Below are 21,451 nucleotides of genomic sequence, written 5' to 3' on the forward strand. Positions count from 1 at the left end.
TGAACTTCTGAAAAGTGCACCCGATCTTGAAAAGGATGCAAGACTATGGTTGTTCAACCTCTTTACTGATGAATATGTGTTATTCTTTTTGGTTCCTCTTTAGAAACTTCCTTCAATGTCATTTATTAGACAATGGCTTGATAATTCTCTGTTCCATAGCCCAAATAAGGTCTTGAACACCTTCCAGAGAGTTACCTCCAGAGGCGGACCTAAGATTTTAAGACGGCGGGGGCACTATTATCTTAACATAAACGCCAAAAAAAAAAAAAAATTAATGACAACTGAGGGATAATACTGTGTCAGACAGGTCATTAATAGCATAGCAGTGACGAAATTACAAGTATACAGGTCCAATATGTGTAATAAATAAAAGTTACACAGTGAAGCAAATGAAAGAGAGAGTTCAGTGGCTAAGGCTGTGCAACATGTGGTGACAGTGCAGGTTCAAATCTAGGCGAGCTCATTTAACGCTTATTGTTTTCCTAAAAATAGCCTCAAAAAAATAATTAAAAGTGACATTTGGGGTTCGATCAGGAGTGACATGTAAGGGAAGCAGCAGTTGCAAACAACGTGCCCCAAAAACACTTTCGTTTATTAGAGTGCACAATTAAATATATACTAATTTCTCAAAATATATACACACATATATATACATAATTTTTTTTCAAAAGGTGGGAGTGCACGTGCACTCCAACCCTTCCACGTAGGTCCGCCTCCGAGTGAAGTATGCAGAAGCTTCGGCACTGCACATATCATCAGAGGCAGAGCCAGAATTCGAAGCTTGTGGGTTCGGGATTTTAATTCTTTAAAGTTACTGGGTTTTTAATTAATAATTTTTACATATTTGACAAAAATTTTAATACAAATATATGATTCGGACAAAAGCCACTCGGTTCGGCTGAACCCCCACCCGAAGGGCTGGCTCCGCCCCTGCATATCATATCTGCAGAGTTGCAGGATTTTGTGTAACTTATTTCAAATTGGTGCAGCCCTTTTCATTTGGGATGGTGCACGTTTGTAAAAACTGGTGGCACGGTAAGTTAAGAGTACTATTACATCTTTGGAAGATGTCATATGATGTTCAGTTAAAAATGCATATATTTAGCCATTGTTGCCCCACATTCTGTTACTTTTAATCGTCTTTTGAATGTTATTATATTAATTTGTGCTTAATATTATATTTTATTATGTAAAAATAAAGAATTGCAAAATTGAAGAGATTTGGAGCAAAATTGGGTGAAAAGTGTGAAGGAATAAAGTCACGTTTGAACCAACGATTGGTTGAACTAAAAGAATGCAAAAATACACAATTGCAAAAGAAGAAAATAAAGAAAGAACGTGCATACCTGGAACAAAATGGTCATCTGGAGGGAGTGAACAAGGTATTTGTCTACGTGGAAAGCGACAAAAAAAAATTTTGGCAGCAAAAGTTGAATCAAAATGGAAGAGTTACACATGTGGCAGCTAGTGAAGACATTAAAATCACAAACCTAGCCTCTACTAAAAACCTAGCCTGCCAAAAACACAAGTATCTACCACCCAAAATGGCCTCGCCGGCCGGCGGCCAGCCACCTCCGGGGGCTAGTCAGCCAGCAAATCATATACAACCCACAATCAATTATGCCGCAGCACTAAACAACCTCACAAACACACCAAAACCAGGACCAATTGACATTAAACCTGTTACATATTTACATGGAGAACCCTCTGTTACATGGACAAAGAAGGAATTTGAGATACTATGTAAGAGACAGAATTTACAGTATGCACTTGTTGCTAAATTCTCCTATGGAAGACCGGATGTACATGAATTGAGGAGAAGTATACCAACACAATTGGAAGTAAAGGGCCCCTGTACCATAGGGCTATTGGAGGATAGGCATATTCTAGTTCGTTTATCTTTACTAGAAGACTATGCTACCCTGGCTTCTCGACCATGGGAGATTAGGTTCAGGAATAGAATCTTTCCAGTTAGATTTCTCATATGGGACCCTTGGTTTAAGCCGGATGAGGAAACAACAATTGCTATAGCATGGATCTCCTTTCCGTGGTCGCTACTAATCTCTTTGACAAGGAATCCTTGTTCTCATTAGCAAATGCAGTGGGCAGACCCATTGTGATAGATACAGCCACCGACAATCAAACAAGGCCTAGCTGTGCAAGAGTCAAAGTAGAAGTGGACTTGATGAAGGAATTACCCAAGCGGGTACAGATTAACTGCATTGATGAAGAGACAAATGAAGTTAGATCCAAATGGCAAACAATACAATATGATTACCTACCAAAATATTGTGTTAATTGCAAAATACAAGGACATAATAAGCAAGAATGCTGGAATTTATATCCAGAATTCAGACCAAAAAAGGAGGACATAGAGGACATAAAGGAAAGGAGTGAAGAGCAACAGGAGAAGGAGAATAATAATGGAAAGGCACCTATCAAGGAGAATAACAATCCTAATGGAGAAAGAAAGGAATATGGGGAGAAAAAACAGACCAATGGAAAAGAGGATGGGGAGAAAAAGCAGAATGTTAACAAGAGCAAACAACAACCATTCAAAGTTCTTAAATCTGGAAAGGTTGTTGTAAACAAAAATGATCCCAAAAATGATCCTAATTGCTGGAAGGCCAAAGACAAAAATGAGATGGAAGGGGGTAATAATAAAGGTATAGAAAGGAAAGAAAAGGAAGTGAACAATCAAGAGGTGAGTAAACAGAACAAATACAAGTTACTCAACAAACAACAAGTTCAGCCTTCTAGTGGACTTGGAGGAAGATGAACATAATGATGAGGATGGTCGAGTACAAAAGCAGGAAACAAAAGCAATTAGGGAATCAGCAAAGCCATGGGTGGAAGCATCTTTTGGAAAACAAGGAAGAAGTACTAGTGCCTTTAAACAACTAATGGAACAACAAACAAGTATTGAGAAGGAACAGGAGAAATGTAAGTCACAACACAAAGTCACAGAAGTGCATAAGGGCAATCAAATGGAGGAGGAAACAAAATCACAAGATACAGAGAGAACCATAACTGATGTAAGGGAGGGTGTCAATGAGGAGAGCAAAAAGAGGAGGATAAGTCAAGAATCAGCAATGCAAGAGATAGATAAACTAATAGAAATTACTGATACTGAGCAGCAAACAACCACAGATCAACAGGTGGAAAAATCTGAAAAACCACCTGATGATGTACTGGACAAGTCTAATGAAATAGCCAAGGAAGTAAAAGATACAGAGTCATCTACACACAACCACAACAATGAGGGAAGGTCAGAAAATGCAGATCATGGAGACAATAAAATGGGTGCAGAAGAACAGACAGCGCAACAAAGGAAGGATATTATTGAAGATGGGGAATTTGGGGAAAATACAGATTCTATATCTTCAAATGTGCCAGAAAGTAAGACCAATGATGAAGAAAGAATTGATGATATAGGAGATGATGATGAAGTGGAAAACACTAGTATCCCAATCCGCCCATCGGAGCATAATGCAGGGATGCTTCACCAAAACAAATAACCAAAACAAAGAAAGAAGGAGACATCATAAGCAAAAAAGAGATAAAAGTGTGCCACCTCAGGCAGTAAGTGGCGTACTCACAAGGAAAGCATATGCCAAAGGAAGTTTACAATGAATAGCTCACTCATATGGAATATTAGGTCTGTTAATACTCAACAGGCCTTTGAGAGAGTAGTTTTGATGCACAGACAAAAGAATTTCAATTTTATAGCATTGATGGAACCATTTCAGCACCACAGACACATAGATATGTATAGATTATGGCTGGGCATGGGCACTGCATGGCACAACATAACTGGTAAGATTTGGGTGTTTGTCAACGAGGAATTTCAAGCAGAGGTCACAAGAGACAATGAACAACTTCTTGCTTTAAAGTTAACTCATCTAGATTCTAATCGTAGATCATTGCTACTTTGATATATGCCGTTATGTAAAGGGCAAATAGAATCACCCCGGGATGAATTATATGATATGGCCTATACCATTAACTCACCATGGATTATAGGAGGTGATTTTAATGTCATTTTGGATGAAGGTAGAAATATGGAGGTTTGCCGAATTTGCACGAAGTAGAGGACTTTGCACATTGTTTGAATATATGTCGTGGTAGCGATTTGGGATTCTCAAGAAGCATTTACACTTGGTGGAATGGAAGATCTAATGAAGCTTGTATTTTTAAGAGACTAGACAGATGCTTAGGGAATCATGCCTTCCAGGATACATTCCCCAATTTTGAAGTGGAACATTTAATTAAACAGGATCGCATCATTCGCCACTTCTTCTAACGTTCAAAACGCGTATACCGAGTCATTAAGAAGCCTTTTAGATTTCTTAACTTCCGGATAGAGCAGAGAGCTTTTTGAAACAACAAAGTGAATTGGGAAGAACAATATTGTTATGATCCTTTTTTCAACTTTCATAATAAGATGAAAAAGGTGAGCAGAGCTTTGACTAAGTAGAGCAAAGAAACCTTGGGGATATTTTTAAACAAAGCTACCCTAGAAGAAATTGTCAAAGTACATGAAGCTGCTTTTGAAGAAAATCCATCCCAAGAGAATAGGGCAAGACTACAGAGTTTGCAGGCAGATTTAATAAGGTTTTATGCTATAGAAGAGAAATTTTGGAAACAAAAATCTGGGATGCAGTGGTTTAAAGATGGGGATAGGAACACAAAATTCTTTCATGCCCATGTAAATGGGAAGAGGAAAAAGTTGCATATTAAGAAGATTCAGAACGATGGTGTATGGTTGGAACAAAGAGCCGAAATTATTCGGGAAGCCATCACATTTTATGAAGATCGGGCCATCGAGGAACAAGTGCCCAAAGAATTTTGAATTACTAGACAATATTCCTAAGCTTATTACAGCTGAGCAAAATGAAAGGATCAATCAATTACCAGAGGAAGAGGAAGTGAAGAAGGCAGTATTTGGATTGAATTCAGGACAAGCATGAGGACCTGATGGTTTTACTGGAAAATTCTTCCAAGCATGTTGGGACATAATTGCTAAGGATATGGTGCTAATGGTGAGATCCTTCTTTTGTGGTCATGAATTGCCAAGGTACATCACTTGTACAAATCTGGTTCTTATTCCAAAAAAGAAGGAAATTAATACCTTTTCAGATCTGAGACCTATCAGTCTTAGTAATTTTTCCAAAGAAGGTGTTTTCCAGAATCATTCATGAAAGGTTAGTACAGTTGTTACCTAAAATAATCTCCCCTCAGCAAGCTGGATTTGTTAAAGGTAGAAGCATTGTAGAAAATATCCTACCGGGTACGGAGATAGTCCATGACATGAGATTGAGGGTGTTTTCACCAATGTTGTGATAAAACCGGACATGAATAAGGCATATGATAGGGTTTCATGGTTATTTCGACCAAAGTTCTAAGGAAAATGGGATTTGGTGAGGTTTTGATAGACACGGTCTTCAGAATTGTTTCAAACAACTGGTATTCTATCTTGATTAATGGGCGTACCATGTGGTTTTTTCAAATCTTCTAGAGGATTAAAGCAAGGTGATCCCTTATCACCAACTTTATTCATTTTGGCTTCAGAATGCATGTCAAGGGCTTTGAATGCTCTACATGAAGATGAAAGATTTTCAGGATTTGGCATGCCAAAGTGGAGCCCATACATAAACCATTTGGCATATGCAGATGACACTATTATCTTTGCCTTCGAAGGAGGCATCTCGAGATCGGTCATGGAGAAATTGGCAAATATGAACTAGTTAGTGGGCAGAAGATTAACAAAGGCAAGAGTGCTGTTTTCCTTCATCATAATGTAACTCAGGAGGTGGAAGAGCAGGTCTTTGATATTACCAGAATTCCCAGGAAGGATTTCCCATTTACTTATCTGGGGGTGCCGATTTATTATGGGAGGAGGATGATAGCACACTATAAAGAGATCACGTACAAGATATTTAACAAAGCTTAACTCATGGACAAAATTATTATCTATCGGAGGAAGAGTAACATTAATCAAGCATGCTTTACAGAGTATGCCTATTCACCTATTGTCTTGCGTGATCCACCTAAAGGGGTACTAGCCCAAATTCACGAATGTTTGCAAAATTCTTTTGGAGCAATTTCGTGGGTAACTCTAGTAAGCATTGGGTGTCATGGACAACTTTATGCCATCCTCAAGATGAGGGAGGAATGGGTTTTAGAGTTTACAAGATGTATCAAAGGCCCTGCTCTCTAAGTTGTGGTGGAACTTCGTAACAAAGCGAATCACTATGGAGGATGTATATGAGTAATAAGTACTTGAAAAAGGATCATTCAAGAATAAAGACAATGGAAAAGAGGGACATACATGTGGAAAAATATGTTACAGTAGAGACTTAATAGAACAAGAAATATGGTGGCAAAAAAAGTTAAACAAGGAAACTCTTATTTTTTATCGACAACCGACAGAATGGGGCTTTATACCAAAATATGCCTCCCGTATTTCATATTTGATAGAACAAAGGTATTAGTGCAGGGAAATGGTGCTGGAAGAAGAATGGGATGAAGGAAGATTAATGGAGATTCTCCCCGGAGTAATATTGTTGAACATATTATCCAACATTAAGCCACCAAATCCCGATGGAGTTCAAGATAAACCTTTCTCGGAAACTAGATACTAGAGGCAAATTTACAAAAGGGGAACAACTTTTCAATTTGAAAAGAGAATGGATACTAATGAGTTGTACAAGAGAATTTGGATAAAAGGATTACCAAATGAAGATCTCATTTTTTCTATGGAGACTATGGAAAGCTAAAATACCTCTAGATGAGATAGTGAAGAAGTGGGGCTTTAGCTTCCTTCCAAATGTTTCGTCATTGTGATGAGCCTAAAGAGGAAACTATAGCACATTTGTTTTTAAAGTTCCCTGTTGCACAATATACATGGAACATTTTCTGCAGACCCATGGGATTAAATATTCAAAATCTTCAGCTGAGTCAAGTTATTAATTTGTGCGGGATGCCCCAAGAATCATCATGTAAAATATATTTTCCAAGCAAGCCAGCCTATTATTGTTTGGGAACTCTGGAAAAGAAGAAATGCTATTAGGCATGGGGGCAAGATGTCTAAGGTCAAGCTAGTCTACCAAATCATGCATTCAATTATCATGTTTATGAGGGTGAGGAGAGGTAATTTTAAATATGCTGCATATAAATGGAGTACTCTGGTGCAATCACTTCAAAATTACTCTCCACGAACCAAAGTGATTCATGTTAAGTGGGAACCACCAGAGTTAGGATGGGTGAAATGCAACATAGATGGTGCCTCAAGGGGAAATCCTGGTAGAGGATCCTGGAGCTTTTGTATCAGAGATGAGAATGCAAATCTTTTAGTTGCGAAGGCTAAAGAGATGGAAAACCCCCAGTGCACCAACACACAAGCAGAAGCTATGGCTATTCTACAAGCGTTGAGAGTGATTGAGGTGAAAGAATATCAGCAGGTTATAATAGAAACTGATTCCTCATTGCTGAAAAACATAATCCTAAGATTATGGGAAGTGCCTTGGCAGATCGTAGGAATGATGGAAGAGATTTGGGAAAGGATGAACAGTAGAACTGTTAGAATAGCTCATATATACAGGGAAGGAAATCAGATAGCTGATTATTTGGCTAATGTAGCACTGGATGAAAGAGAAGTAGATATTGATTCCTTTCTGGGACTGGGCACTCAAGGCAGAAGGCTGATCAACAATGATAAGCTAAACTTGCCATACTTGAGAATCAGACCAAGCAAGAGATGACAGGAGGGTGGGAGAGAAGGAAGAGATTCATTGGTTTTCTTGCTCAAATCCCGGGGATGGAAGAGGGTATAGAAAACCTCTTTTCAACTAACATTGTTTATTGTTTTGCAGGAAGAAATAAGAACACAATCCAGAGATTTTACAATACCTTCAACAACATGCTGGTTTACCTGAGAATAGCTCAATGGTTGGTCTTACCACTGTTAAGTGCTCATACTATTGAGCAACAATCAGGGGAATTTAGTATGAAGCGAAGGTACAGACTGAAATCTCAGAGAAGGGAAGATTCTTTCAAGAACAATTACAAGAGGACAGCAGCCAGCACAAAATAAACAACCCCAGAAAGCAGTAGAAGGCAAAGGAAAGCAAAGGACCACAATAGAGATCCAGAGGAAAACATCTAGAGGACAGCAATACACACAAAGCCACAAAAATCAACAAATCCAAAACATGAGAGGAGGGGGGAACATAAATCGAAGCCAAGGAGAACATACAAGAGCAGATTCGGACCAAAAACAGAAGCAACATCAGCTACAGGCTCAGCAACAATCAAGTCAAGTTCAGCCACAACTCAGCATGCCCATATCGATTCAATACTTTGGAAGCATAAGAGCTACAAAGGAGAGGAAAAAGAACTTACCAGATAGAAATCTTTGGAATCTTCACACCTCGATTTTCAGATGCTTTTGTTTGAATCGAACAACATATGTCAACTTTCATTCATCATCTGAAGCTACACAACACCGATTGGCATTTCCCAGATCTTCAGCAGCTGTGGATGGTCACTCACGTTGGATTTCACTTCTAGATTGACTAAGATTAGTATAGGGTTTCTTCTCTTTTGTTTTTTTTTTTCGTTCTTAGCTTAGTGTACTTTCCCTTTTGCCTTTTCTTACTTTATTTGCTGAACCTTAGTTTTTTGATTAATTAATAAAAAGCCCTTGTGGCATCCTTTTAAAAAAAAAAAAAAAGACATTAAATTTTCCAAGCAAAATTTAGTCACCGCAAAATATGAGTTAGCGCATCGACGTTATTTCCGAAGGCAATTATTCCTCAATTTGTTTTGGATTCGGTTATTTTGTTTGGGCTTTTTTTTACACCTATAAATAATGCATAAGACAGGGTTTTTACATAACTTGAAACCCTTAGTTCAGAACTTTGGACCTAGAGAGAGAGCGCTTGGAGTCGCCGTGGAAGCTGGAGTTACAGGGTTTTACCTTCTCTTTTCTATAGTACTCATTTTTACGTTTTTATTCGGATGATTTGTTATTTTTCCTCCATGTCTATGTGGAGCTAAACTCTTTAGTTCTAGGGTTTTGGCTCAAACATGAAAGTTGACGTTTGATTATCGTTTATATCTATTGATTTTCCATCTTTGGGTTATTTATTTATTCTTGATCTTAATTGTTTGATTATTTGACGAAATAGTTAGACACTATCTGTGGCATGTGAATTGAACTAGGGATAAGGAATTTGCATGCATAATAAGAATAAATAGAGCTTGTTCGATTAATCGTTTCGCTAATGAGGATAGGAATATACCCTTTAGCCTCGCTTAGTTGAATACGGAGATATAAATGTGTTCTTGTTATTTTCTGATGACCATAGGAATATAGGCATTGGAGTAACATCTACAGGCTTGTGAGCAACTCGGAAGATACTCATAAAGTTAGCATCAACCCGTCAACTAGTAACCCAAAGGTAGAACGATTTGAAGACTCAACTGGATGGTTAGTAGTCATAACCCTAGATCTATCTCTTCTCCGATAAAAATCAACTCTTTCTTGGTTGAAGTTCATTATTTGCTTTCTTTTATTTTTAGTTAGTTTATAAATATAACTTTGGATTTTATTTCTTGTTTAGATAATTAGTATTAGTTTAATGGAAAAGGCTCAAATATGTCATCGAACTATCGAAAATAGCTTATTTATGCCCCTTGTCAATAGTTTGGCCATTTATGCCATTGAACTATCGGAAATGGCTCATTTATGCCACTTATCAATAGTGTGGCTCATTTATGCCATCGTCCGTTACCAAAATGACTCATTCATGTCATTTTTCATTAATGCCGGTTTTACAATACCAGATATGACACGTGGCCTCCAACTAAATTATGGTTGTGGGTGGATAGGGTGTATGGGTCGGATATTTTATTAATTTGGGATTTAAAATTGGGCTGGTTTAATTAAACGACGTAAACCTCTAATTAGAGGTCACGAATCATATTTGGTATTATAAAACCGGTTTTAATGAAAAATGGCATGGATGGGTCATTTTGGTAACGGGCGATGACATAAATGAGCCAAACTATTGATGAGTGACATAAATGAGCCATTTTCGATAGTTCGAAGGCATAAATGAGCCAAACTATTGATGAGTGGCATAAATTAGCCATTTCCGATAGTTCGATGACATATTTGAGCCTTTTTTATTAGTTTAATTTAGTAAATAGTTAATCATAAGTCCCTGTGGAAACGATATCTGGACTTTATTCCTATATTACTTGTATGACCGTGTATACTTGCTTGTGCGTTTGGGAGCAACATCATATTTAGCATGTCTTTGAATATAACTTCTTCTATAGAGGATACTATCAGTGTAGCCATAGAGGTGACAGTATGTTTTGTGATGTCCTATTATCATGTGCATATTTCAACTTCTTTTCTAGAATTGGAGAAACATTATATCACCATATTTAAATTCAAGGAACCTAGTTGCTGATTATTGAAATATTCATTTTGTCACTATATGGCTAGGTTCTTTTGATTAAGCTTAGCAACAATTTTTAATGCCTCTTGGAAAGAAACTCTGGCTGCAACTTCTTACTCCAACTCAATAGGTTTATTTATACAAACAACTTTCATCACTAGCAATGATTTCGAGTTTAGAAAATTATGTGCGGGACCTCAATTAGAGAATAGTTAATTAGTACTCTAGCAGGTCAGGAAAAATCGGATAGACAATTGTATTGGAGTAACTTCTGGAATCATCCCCTCATCCCCTTTTTTCTACTGTTTTATTATTCTTGTTCTTCCAACTCGTATTTGTTACAACAATTTTCATTCAATCACTAGGAGATATCTCTATTTCATGCATGGTGGCCTTTGTTGAAGTTTTATAAGAAGTTTTTAGTGGAAATATAGCATGATTAATGTTGCTACTGGGGTTATTTAGACCAGACAGAAGTATAATTAGATTTAATACATTTGAGCGAGACTGAAGCAGCAATATGATATAAGTAATTAAATTAATTAAAAAACTGGTCTTTTTTAGTTAAGTTGGTAGATTTTGTCATTGTGCCTATTTAAAGACTTTGATTTAATTTCTCAACGTTCTTTTCTTTTCTTTTTTTCTTGAATAATCAAATGTTTTTGCAAAGCCATTTTTTTCCCTTCAGAAATTTCAGTAACAAAACTGTCAAAATATTTAGTGAGGTGATATTTATGCAAACAGTAAACAAAAAACAAAACAATAGGATGTCTGAGTAAAGTAAACGTTCTCTTGAAAATTGATTAAGGGATTTAATGAGATGAGAATGGATGTTAATTTTCATAATTAAGTATTGAAAGTCTATGTACAAATACATGTCATGATGCATCTATTGATTTTGCGTAAACAGTGAGTAGAGTTGTACAGGTAAGTTCTGTATTAAAACTTGATTTTAGGGAATTAATAGTGACCGAAATTTGGGATGAAAGAAGTAGAAATTCACTCTAATGAAAAATAAAAAGAAGGAGTGAAATTGAATTAAAATGAATTTCAATCTGCAATAATTGAAGAAAATGAAAGGTGGCCAAATTTACAGTCGTAAGTTTTACAGATTTTCTCTACACTGTTGATGATTAGAACTCTCCCCCAATGGTTAATCCCATTGCACTTAAGCATTACCTACACATCAACACCAACTCCTCTTCATCCCCTAGTGAACACATCGTTACACTGATCGAGATATTCATAAAAGAATTTATGTTCGGTGCATCAATAGCGTAAAAGAAAATTTACATTATCAAATTAAAGTGACATATAACAACAAAGAATTCTACATATCAGGGGCATTTAAATAAGAGTTGAAGTTATATGTATATACACACTGTTTGTGTAAATAATATTTTACTCTATCAAGCCAATTAAAATATATTTATAGCTAAATTTCCTTAAAAGAGGAAATGTGAGATTAAAATCTAGAAATCTTTTGTAACAGGTAAAGGTGTCCTGATGTTGCAAAAAGAAATTTTCACTAACAGTGTAGAAAACTTAAATCACTATAGTAATCTTTACACCACCAGTGTATAATTCAAAAACTTAAGAATAAAACCTGCCAAGAAAACTGACATTTTACCTTTAAAAAGGACTCCAAAACTGACCCTTAAGCAAACCTTCAATAGTAAACTCTAGAATTATTTATTCAGTATGCCTATGAATTAAGAAGCACCATAAACAAACAGTGAAACAACAGAAGGATATGGAAAGTGAATGCTTTCCAAGAAAACTTCGTTATGATATTAGTATGTCAAAAAGAACAAGAAAATCACCATTGATTGTCAAAGAAGAAGCTGTCAAAAGTCCCCAACACCCTCAAGAACTGATCAATTCAGTTGAAAATATAGAAGATGTGAATGAAGAACGAGAAGAGAAAGCAGAAAAAGGGGTAATCAGTAACAACGACGAAGAAGAAGAAGAAGAAGAAGAAGAAGATCGGAAGAAGAGCTTGAAGCAGTTGATTGAAGGTAGAGGAACTTCTTTGGGGCACCATTTCACGGAAGAACAAAGGCAACTTGAGATGGTTGTAAAACAGCCAGAAAATGGATTGAAATTCAAGCAAATGGTGAGTCGTTATGCTAAAGTTTTAAGCCATATGATTAAGATCAAGAGAAAGAAGCCTGCAGGTTACAGATTGAAGATGCAAGTCCATAATAAACCTTGATCTTTAATAGGTCAAGTTTATATTCCTTGAGCTCTTTTCTGTTTTGATTTAAAGAAAAGACTGTGTATATATGTATTTGTACCTTCTCTTGGTTCAATTTAAGCTCTTATACATACATCTGAATAATTCTTGGGTGGAATTTTGTCGGTATGGACACAGGAACGTTTACTGAGTAGTACATTATTTATGAAACAAGTAACAAAACCTGTTTCAGTACAGGTGAACTTGTTTAAGCTTGTTTCTAGTTTCATTTATATGAAGTGCATAATATGCAGAAGTCATGTTACTGCCATTTTGCTCCACTGCTTTTAATTGTGTGAGAAAAGAATATGGTACAGATTGCGCAGAATATGTGCGTATAACTGTCTCTGTTTTGCTTGAATCATGTCACTGATGAATATTTGTCATGATCCAAAGCTGTAACCGGCATTCTGGGAGTTTGATTCCACCGATCGTACCACCTTGACGAGACAATCTTAAGCAACAAGTTTAAACTCATTTCATAATTACATCTCACAAATAAGGGTTAGACACGCTAACGCAAAACATAAATATACTTTAAATTAATGTCTGAAATTTTCAATGTACCAACATTACTCAACTTAGGACCAGACGCAAATTTTCGCAAGACTCAATGCTTTTGATGCAACCATAATGATCTCAGACACAAGAGGTTCATCTTTAGACAACTAAACTGCCCCCATTGGAAGTGATATTCATAAAGGAAATTTCCTTCCCTGGCGGAACTGATTCATCATTTAGACACAACTACATTATCCCTCATAGGATATGATATTCAACTAGGACACTTAATTTTTTTGTTCCATAGCATTCTCATCTACAGTTGCAACCTTAAATTTATCAGGAACTTTTCCTATGGGGTGATTAGCTTCTTCCGATTCCTTATCAACAGAAATTGCTTCAAGCTTTGTGTCTCATTGCTTGGCGGTGCAACAAATCTCTCTTCAGCTGGAGCTGCTTTTTCGTCATCCAGTCCTCTTCAGCTTTCTCCAACCAAGCACTTAAGCATTCCAAACATTGTAGTTCTTTGCAAGAATCTTCAAGATGACTCTCCAGAACATCTTCTAACTATATATCTTGAAGATCGCGAAACTCCTAATTTTAATCTTTGGATTCTCTTGATCTCGATTTGCACAGGTCGTCCTCTTGACTGCTCTTGATCTCCCGAAATCAATGCTCTCCGTATTATTTGAGATTGTACCAATTAATCACTGGTTGGATGACACGGTTGAAGAATGAAATATAGCAGGTGAGACTAAATATAGAAGGATTGAGGAAGAAGTTACGTTGTATGAGTTCTTGCTCGATCGTTGACTCCACTATTCCTAGAGTTAACTTATTGGCAATCGTCTTGACTTGAAGTACAAATAGTCCAGCATTGTCCTTGGAGTTTTATAGTCTGTGGATGAGATCATGGTCATTTACACAATTCCAACACCTATATGTGTCCAATTCTCTTGACTGCTCCACCGAAATATATAGAAGCAGTTGTTGCCAGCGCTTAACTATCCAGATGTTTAGTAAAGTTTAGCTTCATTACTTCATGGACGTGGGGAAAAAATGAGAACTTGGAGTTTGAACACTACTAAAGTAATTAAGCTTCACTATTTCTCTGAGTAACACTACTACTAGTAGTTTTCATATGTCGTTCTGGGAGGTTTAAGCTTTGTATTCCTGTTGAGAGATTATGTGTAAAGGGTAGTTAGCATAAAGGGTAGTTTAGTCCTTTGTATTAAATGTAGTTAGTAAAGTTAGTTATCAATTAATTAGTTAGTTAGTTATTTGTACACAGCCTATAAAAGGTCTGATATACAGCTTGGATATACAAGCTGAATAATACTTCTTTTCTTCTTCATCATCATATCATCTTCTTCCTTCTCTCATTTCATTACATATCAGATTATATCATGGTATTAGAGCATTTGATTATGCTCAATTAAGTCTTCCGCATCTTCTTCTATTCATCTGTTCTTCTCTCTTCTTTTCCTTCGTTCTTAGATTACATCTGAAAGTTTGTTTCTATTCTTGATCAAATTGACATTTCTTGATTGATAACAATGGCTATAACCGATGAAGTTCCGGCTAATGGCTCGTAGTCAACAAATGGAAACAATAATGTAACAACTCCGAGTAATCAAAATCAAGCTTTAGGAATCGACTACAACGACACATTGTTTCTGAATCCAGCTGATGTGAGTGGCATACAACTGCTTTCTTTTCAACTCACAGGTATTGAAAATTACTCCCTTTGGTATCGATCAATGCGAATTGCACTGCTTGGTAGAAATAAAATGGGGTTAGTTAATGGTTTGTGTCCAAAAGAAAGTTTTCCAACAGAATTAGGGAACCATTGGAAAGGGTAAATGCAATTGTACTTTCTTGGGTTCTAAGTTCTGTGTCAAAAGGTCTTTTGGGAGGAATCATGTATGCAACAAGTGCAAAAGCAGTTTGGGATGAGTTGTTTGAAAGATTTAAAAAAATAGATGGTTCAAGAACCTTTAGTGTTCATAAAGAAATTGCCACAATGGCTCAAGGGACCTTGTCTGTGTCTGAATATTATTCAAAATTAAAGGATCTGCGGGAGGAGTTTGAAGCTTTAGTCCCTACTCCAACTTGCAATTGTGATAAGTCTAAGGACTTTGTTCTGCATCTTCAAAAATTGAAATTGTTTCAGTTCTTGATGGGCCTGAATGATTCTTATCAGGCTGCTAGGAGTCAAATTCTGTTAACGGGTCCTATGCCATCTGTGAATCAGGCCTACTTAATGGTTGTAAGTGATGAAAGCCAAAAGTCAGTGGTGAATAATGCTGGGGTGTTAGGGCCTAATCCTAGTATGTCAAATATGATAGACACTGCCTTATACACTAGAAATGGTAACCAAAACAATGTGTATACTAGAAATGGAACTGGTGGTCAAATTGGTGGAGTTTCAAGGTTTAAAAGGAATTACAATCTTATGTGTGAGTTCTGCAAAATGAAAGGACACACTAAAGAAACTTGCTACAAGCTGGTGGGATATCCATAAGATTCTAAGTTCAAGAAGAGAAATGGAAATGGTGCAAAGATATAACGTGCAGTTTGAGGAATATGATAGAAATATGGGATAAAGTAGTGGACAAGTGCAGCATGGAGGTTTTGAGTATGGACAGTCATCAGGACATGGTGCAGGGGTACAAATGAACCAGCTGACTCAATCTCAGCTGAGTCAAGTAGAAGGGTGTACACTGACAAAGGATCAGTATCAACAAGTATTGCAATTTCTGAAAAAAACTTCTGATGTGCATGCAGCAAACTCAACTGTTCATATAGGAAACACTGCAGGTATCAATATTGCTTTAACAGCCTCTAATAGCCAACAAAAATGGATAGTGGACTCAGGAGCCACTAATCACATGGCTTCTGAGTTGAATATGCTAGATAAACAGTCAATATATAGATCAGTGGTGCCAAAGAAAGTTTGTTTGCCTAAAGGTGATGTTTCTTTGGTGACACATATAGGGGCATGTACCTTGTCCAAAGGGAACATTGTCACTAATGTGTTTCACTTACCACAGTTCAAATTTAATTTGTTGTCAGTAGCAAAACTAACTAGGGAGTTGAAGTGTTCAACTGCCTTCTTTCTTGACTTTTTTGTGTTTCAGGAGCTTTACAATAGGAAGGTGAAGGCGATTGGTAAACAAGAAGATGGGCTATACATCCTAAGCAACAGTTCTATTCCTGCTAATAAACAACTATCATTTCTAGAAAAAAAATTATGATTCTGTTAATTCTGCTTCTAGTGCTAGTTTAGATGTAGTCACTTGGCATATGAGACTTGGTCATGTATCCACTACTGTTCTCAAGAAGATACTAAATGTAAAAGCAAGTGATATTTCTGATAATGTGAATAAATGCACCATTTGCCCATGTGCAAAACAAACAAGACTTCCTTTTCCTACTAGCACTGTCAAAAGTAATACTAGCTTTGAACTCTTGCATATGGATCTCTGGGGGCCATACAAAGATGCTACCCTTGATGGAAATAGATATTTCCTAACTATAGTAGATGATTACTCTAGGATGACATGGGTGTTCTTACTAAAGGCTAAATCTGATGTGTGCTATGTCCTCGAGAATCTTTTAATCTATGTTCAAACGCAATTTGGTAAGATGGTTAAAACTGTTAGGACAGATAATGGAATTGAGTTTGTAAACACGATTTGCACAAACTTGCTTCACTCTCTTGGCATAATACATCAGAGAACCTGTGCTTATACTCCTCAGCAAAATGGAGTAGCCGAGAGACAGTACAAGTACATCTTAGAAATTACAAGAGCTATGAGGTTTCAAGCACAAATCCCTATCAAATTTTGGGGCATGTATGTTAAGGCTGCTATATACATAATAAATAGGTTGCCTAGTATTGTGCTTGGAAACAAAACACCTTATGAAAAGCTATATATGAGGAAACCTTCTCTCAGTCACCTAAGAGTTCTAGGATGTCTATGCTATGCAAAGATTCTAAATGAAACTGATAAGTTGCAACCAAGGTCTAAACCAACTGTACACATGGGATATGCTGAAGCACAAAAGGGATATATACTTTTTGATATGACTAACAATAGTTTTTTTATCAACAGAGATGTGATTTTTAAAGAAGAGGTGTTTCCATTCAAAACTCAGACACAGAGGCATACATCTATATTCACAAACAGTCAACATGACATAAGTGACCTGACTCCAATGATGCATGATATGCATGAATCATATACAACTGCACCAACACCAGTGCAGTCTATATCATCTCAACCAAGTGATATACAACAGTCTAGTTCACAACATGGTTTTCATGAGCCTGGTCACTCAGAAGTAGAGTCTCCTCAAAACTTGCCTATTGATACTGAACCAATAGTGCAAGCACCTGAAGTTGAACCAACTATACCACTTCTTATAGTACAGCAAAATGACAGACAATCAACAAGAGAAAGAAAACCACCTATATGGATGAGAGATTTCATATCTCTGAATGTATAAGACAAACCATATGCCATATCCAACTATCTCTCATATGACAATATCAAGCCTTCATATCAGGCTTACCTGGCTAATATGTCAGTAACAACTGAGCCTAAGAATTTTTTAGAGGCTGCTACAGATCCTAGATGGAAGGAAGCTATGGAAGCAGAAATTTCTGCACTACAAAACAATCATACATGGGATGTAGTTCCACTTCCACCAGGGAAAAAGCCTACTGGTTGCAAATGGATCTACAAGGTGAAGTACAAATCAACTGGTGAAGTGGAAAGACTGAAAGCAAGACTAGTTGCAAAGGGATATATCCAACAAGAAGGTATAGACTTTCAAGAAACATTCTCACCAAAAGAGTAAAGATGAAAACTATGAGAACTGTCCTGGCACTTGCTGCACAAAAGCATTGGCACATCCACCAGATGGATGTCTACAATGCATTCTTGCAAGGTGACCTACATTAAGAGATTTACATGGACTTACCACAGGGATTTAAGAGTCAGGGGGAAAATCATGCATGCAGACTCATTAAATCCCTATATGGATTGAAACAGGCTCGAAGACAATGGAACCAAAAACTGTCTGAAGCTTTAATAAATTTTCATTTCAAGCAAAGTGAATTGGATCACTCTTTATACATCAAGAAGTCAGCAAATAGGATAGCTATTGTACTGATCTATGTTGATGATATGCTCATCACTAGTGACAGCCTCAAAACTGAAGAAACCATGGAAAGCCTGAAAAAGACCTTCAAAATGAAGGACCTTGGTGAGTTAAAGTTCTTTTTGGGCATTGAATTTGCCAAGTCCAAAGATGGAATAATCATACATCAAAGGAAATACAGCTTGGAACTTATATCTGAAACTGGTCTTAATGGTGCCAAACCAATAGCTACTCCAATTGACACAAATATCAAACTCACAACAAAACAGTATGATGACTTTGTGAAAGCGACTAATGACTCACAAGGAAATGGTGGTTCAAAGGAGGTACTAGATCCATTAGCGATCAAAGCGCTTATCAAAGACCGATGGCAAACTTCTATACCGACTATGACAAGACGACATAGCTTTTGGGGTTCAAACCTTAAGCCGTTCCTACAAGAACCAAAAGCCTCTCACGTGGAAGCCGCCTTGAGAATAGTTAAGTATATCAAACGACAACCCGGCCTGCATTCTATTGTCAAGCAAAAGCAACACCACATCAAGATATTGTGATGCCGACTGGCCGCATGCCCACTCACAAGAAAATCGGTCTCGGGCTATTTGGTGAAAGTAGGAGATTCTCTTCGGTCTCTTGGAAATCAAAGAAACAAACAACTGTTTCTAGAAGTTCACAGAGCGAGAATACGAAGCTTGGCTACTACTGTTACTAAGTAGATATGGCTGTTAGGCTTATTGAAAGAACTAGAGATTGAAGCCAAGCATCCTGTTAACATTTTTACTGATAGCAAGCCTGCAATGCAAATTGCAGCCAATCCGGTATATTATGAAAGGACCAAACATATTGAGATTGATTGCCATTTTATAAGGGAAAAAATCACTCAAGGATTGGTGACAACAAACTATATTTCAACCAAGGATCAACCAGCTGATCTACTGACAAAAGGGCTCACCAGAGTACAACATCACTACCTTACCTGCAAGGTAGGTGTTCAAAACATTTGCTTGAGGGGGAGTGTTGAGAGATTATGCGTAAAGGGTAGTTTAGTCCTTTGTATTAAATGTAGTTAGAAAAGTTAGCTATCAATTAATTAGTTAGTTAGTTATTTGTACACAAAAATTATAAAAGGTCCGATATACGAAATTGGATATACAAGCTGAATAATACTTCTTTTCTTCTTCATCATCATATCATCTTCTTCCTTCTCTCATTTCATTACATATCAGATTATATCAATTCCACTTTACATGGAGAGTTGTACAAGTATCCTATTGAAATGCAAATTCTAAATCCAAAACAAAAGAAAAAATAATTCGAGAAAAGAATCTAATGAGCCAAGTAATATCCAGAAACAGAGTCGACTTGTGATGGATGCTTGGATGACTTCTCAGATGTAATAATAGGAATTCTACCTCTTGCCAGGGCTTTCATTCCTTTGCAGGATTTCATGTGGCTCTCAAGTTTCTTAGGCTTGAATAGCTTCCCGCATTAGCTGCATTGTGCAGCAAAATATTAAGGTTTCATTTGAATAGAAACAGCAACATAGAATACCTAGGATACCCTCCTCTTAATTGCCAAGTTTCAATTTGTGATTTTAGTATGCAAAATTGAGGATTTTTAAATAAGAGGAGGTTCAATTAATTGTCATGTTTCATTTTGTGATTATAATATGCAAAGTTGAGGTTCAAAGTAGAGCCCTTCTGAAAAAGACAATATTAGCCTAGATTATTATACTAAGGGCAAAAGTAAATATTTTGCGAACTATAGGAAAACTTTTGGACCTTTTCCATGTTTTTTTAATGGCCGTATAAGTGAAAACGGGTAAAAGTCAACCATTTCGCAAACCATAGGGGTAAATGTGTCCATGTAACAACGAGGGCATCTTTGGCCCCAACTTTAAACGAAGGGCAAAAGTAGACTATTTCGGAAGCCATAGGTCCAAATATATAACAACTTTTGAGATAATATTGTTTTCTAGAAAATAAGTAACAGTTTTCACGAAAAATAAATTCTTTCGCAACGAACACACCCTATAATTTGAATGATAACTACTGAGTATTCTAAAATTTGAAAACCACTAACTCACATTAGGGAAACTGAATTTTAGGGAAATTACGAGCTGTTGGGGCTCTTATGAGGCCTATAAGCGGCAGACCGTGACTTTTTGTTACCAAATTTGGAGGAAGTGTTCGCCCCGTCACAGTTATTCCTGCAACAGAATCAAAATACATCTAAATCCACATATATTAGTACTACATATCCAAATTAACCAATTTCCTTAAAAAATTCCGTAATTATTATTTCTTCGATTTTATGGCATTTGTTTCTGAATATAGTGCTTTTAGGAACCTAGAATCTTATAAATAATTTGAAAAGAATAAAAGATAAGAAAGTAATAAATATAGAAGAAAAACGACAACATAAATAATAAATTTAAGTTTTAGGAAAGAATATAGGAGTAATAAGTTTTTGGAACTCCAATGACCAGATTCCTAAAGTTGGACTGTTATGCTATATACTAATTTCAAACTATTAGCAAACTAAAGAGGAAAATGGAATGTAACCTTTCTTTGTGATCCTAAGTTGTGACCTTATAGTAGTGAAATGGCTTCCGAGGAGCATTTTCCTTAATTTCTCTATAGTTATTTAACTAAAAGAATAAAAAAAGGCCCAAAATTGTCCTTAATACGACACTTTTGCCCTCCGTTAATAGTTGGGTTGTTTCTTTCCCCCCGCCGTTACCAAAATGTGTCATTTTTGCCGTCTCAACTAACGGAATCTTTTAAAAAAAAAAAAAAATCAAAAATTCGTACGGAAAAGGAAAAAAGTGTTCTACCCGTATAGTTTAGGGGCAATTTTGGCCCCTTTCAATTCTCTCATCCTACTCATTTTTTTTTCTATTTTTCTTTTTTTCCTTTCTCTTTTTTCTCTGAAATCTTTCTTTCAACTAAGCTCGATGAAGTTAAATGACAAATATTGGTTTGATTTTGATTTTAAACAAAAAATAACCGAGAATTCTGGCCAAACCAACTATATAAATATCTATTGAAAATTATAGTACAGTTAAAGCTCT

The 21,451-nt window shown here is 36.5% G+C and overlaps 2 long non-coding RNA genes across 2 annotated transcripts; both read right to left on the reverse strand.

Moving 5' to 3' along the window:
• Positions 1-1,646: 1,646 nt before the first annotated feature.
• Positions 1,647-8,607, reverse strand: LOC132030071 (uncharacterized). Its single transcript, XR_009407985.1, has 2 exons — positions 8,258-8,607; positions 1,647-2,217 (listed from the first exon to the last, which is right to left on the reverse strand). It is a non-coding gene; the product is annotated as an uncharacterized LOC132030071 (long non-coding RNA).
• Positions 8,608-19,535: 10,928 nt separating this feature from the next.
• On the reverse strand, positions 19,536-21,249 carry LOC132030075 (uncharacterized). The gene is made up of 3 exons (XR_009407986.1): positions 20,943-21,249; positions 20,465-20,587; positions 19,536-19,870 (listed from the first exon to the last, which is right to left on the reverse strand). It is a non-coding gene; the product is annotated as an uncharacterized LOC132030075 (long non-coding RNA).
• Positions 21,250-21,451: the final 202 nt, after the last annotated feature.

The sequence above is a fragment of the Lycium ferocissimum genome, chromosome 1 (genome assembly GCF_029784015.1).
Source record: "Lycium ferocissimum isolate CSIRO_LF1 chromosome 1, AGI_CSIRO_Lferr_CH_V1, whole genome shotgun sequence".
Classification (NCBI taxonomy): Eukaryota; Viridiplantae; Streptophyta; class Magnoliopsida; order Solanales; family Solanaceae; genus Lycium; species Lycium ferocissimum.